General features: G+C 37.8%; 1 long non-coding RNA gene across 1 annotated transcript; it reads left to right on the top strand.

Annotated features, from left to right (window-relative positions):
- LOC119075081 lies at positions 1-408 on the top strand. The gene is made up of 2 exons (XR_005087300.1): positions 1-152; positions 222-408. It is a non-coding gene; the product is annotated as an uncharacterized LOC119075081 (long non-coding RNA).
- Positions 409-3,277: the final 2,869 nt, after the last annotated feature.

The following is a 3,277-nucleotide window of genomic DNA, read 5'->3' as shown; positions in this document are numbered from 1 at the left end:
TGCTATTTATACTGCAAGACGAGATACATGTCTCCATCAGTGTGAATTCATCATGCGTACGTTCAACGTTCTCGTCATATTTACTGTGCTAATCGTAGCTTTAAATTTTGCTACTGCTACTGCTGTAAGCTCGCCAGATGCTTTTTACGGAGGTAACGTTTGACAAAAGAATTTAGCAAAACAATCAAATTTTTAATCGTTTAAAATGTCCAATCCGATAGAGAGACCATGTTACATAAACGAATGTAACGTATACTGTTGTCGCACCGGATACAGATATGGACGTTGTCTAGCGCCTACCGTTTGTCGGTGTTTTTATGTGTAATGTTCAAATGATAAAGGAAATCTTGGTGTCGTATTATGTACAAAAGATTCTGAAAATAAAACTTTCAAGTGGAAAAGGTGAAATTATTGTCTTTATGTGGAGGAGTCATCCCCTACAGGTGATTCACATCGAATATCGATGTTAGATTCGGCAGCATTTTGAAATAACCATGTTTGAAGACAGTTTTTAAATTGTAGAAACTTGGTTATTACAAAATGGTGTCAAATTTTGATTTATTTTCACACTGCCAAATACTGGCTGAATACATTACAATTTCCTCACAAAAAATGACAAAATTAATAAAATTCTCAGACCTTTATTAAACATATATTAAAATTAATTCTAAATTTGTATCTGTACATGACACAAATTCCACCCATGTAGTGGCTACTATTATTAACAAAAATTACCATACTCTATTTACCCAGAACCATGGAAACTGGCCTGATTCAGGAGAATCAGAGGAAAACATTGACTATCGCTTTCTATTCTCATTCGAAAGAAGATAATAAACCTCGTCCTGGGTTGACGGCAATTGACGTTGAATGTCTATGGATAGTCTCTGCCGAAGGAAAAGCGTAGCTCTCTTCTCGTTAGTGACATTCGAGATTCTCTTGCCTAATTCGGAAACAAATTGCTTTGCCTGAGGACCCCATGGACCTAGCGTTTCAAAACCTAAAGGAACAAATTAAAGAATTATATAGTGTGACCTTTTTATCCTCTGCCGTTTTTTCCACCCAACCAACATGTCTTGAACTGTTCATCAAATACGATTTTGCAACTGTGTCTCGGCAAGTTGCGTCCCATAGCAAACATTTTCCAGCATACCATGGTATCAAGATGAGTCCATCAGGATGTTTTCCATCTTCACGTGCGACTCCAGGTGGTTCCAAAATTGCTGGAACTCCTGCAGAAACTGTACATCTTCTAAGTGTTTCGTTCAAAGAATGATGTCTCGGATGTCAGCCTGATGATTTTATACAGCTCAATCCATGATAGCCATAAGAATCAACGTCTTTGTCTCAGATGCATTTATGGTGATGACAAATTTTTGCTCCAATTCGTAAAGCATCCGAAATTCTTAAGGTGTCGTTATCGAGGCATAGACCAAGTGATGTTGAAGGTAAAGCGTTCAACCATAGACACGCATCATTTTCAAAAGAAAGAAGCAGGTTGGCAAATTTCCTTTCCATAATTTGAATAGACCAAGATTTCCGAATGCTCGATTTTTCAGATGGTATTTCAGCAGCTGATTCAATTTTCCAAAACTCAATTGCTCAATCGAAGAGTTCATCGTTCGATGGCATTATTTGAAGTCGCAACTGTTCCGTCGCATTCATCGAAGATATAAATGCTGATGAAGCTATATCCGCGTTGATATTAGTCCAAGACCACCTTTCTTGATCGGTAGTGAACATTGCATCCATGTCATCAAAACTGACATTTGTTCTAATTTCGGCTGAAAATTTAATCATATTGTCAAATAAATCCAAATTTTCTTTGAAAAGCCAACAGGCGTAGATCTTAAAAGATGCATCATTCTGAATAGCAAGACAGTTCTTTAAAAGGAATAACTCTTGGTGTGAGTTTAAGCCTTTTAGCGTAGAGAAATCTTTTTTAACTTTTCATTGATCGCTAATGGGATACCATCTAAATGTAATGGAGCAACCAATAGGGAAAAATTATCTGTCGACGCGACGGTACACTTATTCCAGGGATCACTTCATTCAGCTTTTGCATCTCTAAGTCAGTAAGCGGTTTAATGCGCAGGACTTCGCACTTTGTTGGAATCAACTTCAAACCAACACTTTCACTTAAGGAAATAATTTTCTTTAAGTCCTCAACTAACAAATCGATGTGTCCACCAATGCCTCCATCATGCAAATTCCGCTGGTTCAGCTTAGACTGTATACTCTCAATGATCGGTTGAATAACAAGGCAAAAAAGCGGACCCAATTGATCGCCCTGCTGTACTCCTTCTTCAGAGAGAATAATATCACTTCTATAACACAAATAACTCTTCGTGTTATAACATTGCCATACAAAACGATACATTGAAGGAAACTTCTCTTTTACAACCTGTATCAGAAGATACCGAAGTGAAAGCGTTAGAGTAATCCGATTTAACCAGAATTGAATTTTCCTCGCCGGGTGATGAAAGAAAATTCCTGGCTGCATGTACTATTGCCTCTGCACCTTCAGGTACAGCAAAACCCATTTGCCGAGGAATATTATATTTTGCTGCTTCATCTTTAATACGGTTGCATGACACTTTGACAACCTTCTAATCGTATTACCAACCGCGATCGGTCGGATGCCTCCATCTTTCTTTAATAACGCTGTTACATTTGCACCGAATAAAATGTTAAGTATTTTAGGAGGAACTTCACCGAAAAGGATAATGTCTGCTAGATGGCACATCGCATCAGTCAATGATGTTGCGGACGTAAGCCATCAATTCCTCCAGCTGATCCATTGTCAAAAGATCAGATTTCTTCAATAATTTCTGCTCTACTTACTGGAGTCGCTTCACACCTTGCATAATCGTCATCTCTTTCATCGTCTAAGCTATTATTATCAGAACGTTTAGGATGCTTTTTTATTAGAGCTTCTAGAGTTGCAATGCTGTACGGTGCAATCACTTCCTCAGAAGACAAAACTCTTACAAAACCTTGAAATGGGCGAAATTCTGAAATTTTGCTAAACCCCAAATGTCAGCCCTTCCAAGTGAATGCGTCACCGTCTGATAGCTTGTTCATCGCAGTCTTAATTATCTGATCCCTGGACTGACAATATTTCTTCTTTGAAAACTTACTGGTAGCAGAAAGATTCGGATGCAATATAATTATTTCTAATAGTCGTCGCCAGCGAACATTTCCTTTTCTCATCTTTAGGTGGCAAAATTAATAATAAAATTTAAAAATCCAAACGAATTCACGAGCAACAAAGTTC

The sequence above is a fragment of the Bradysia coprophila genome, unplaced genomic scaffold, assembly GCF_014529535.1.
Source record: "Bradysia coprophila strain Holo2 unplaced genomic scaffold, BU_Bcop_v1 contig_176, whole genome shotgun sequence".
Taxonomy (NCBI): domain Eukaryota; kingdom Metazoa; phylum Arthropoda; class Insecta; order Diptera; family Sciaridae; genus Bradysia; species Bradysia coprophila.
This window is presented reverse-complemented; position numbering and strand designations above follow the sequence as displayed.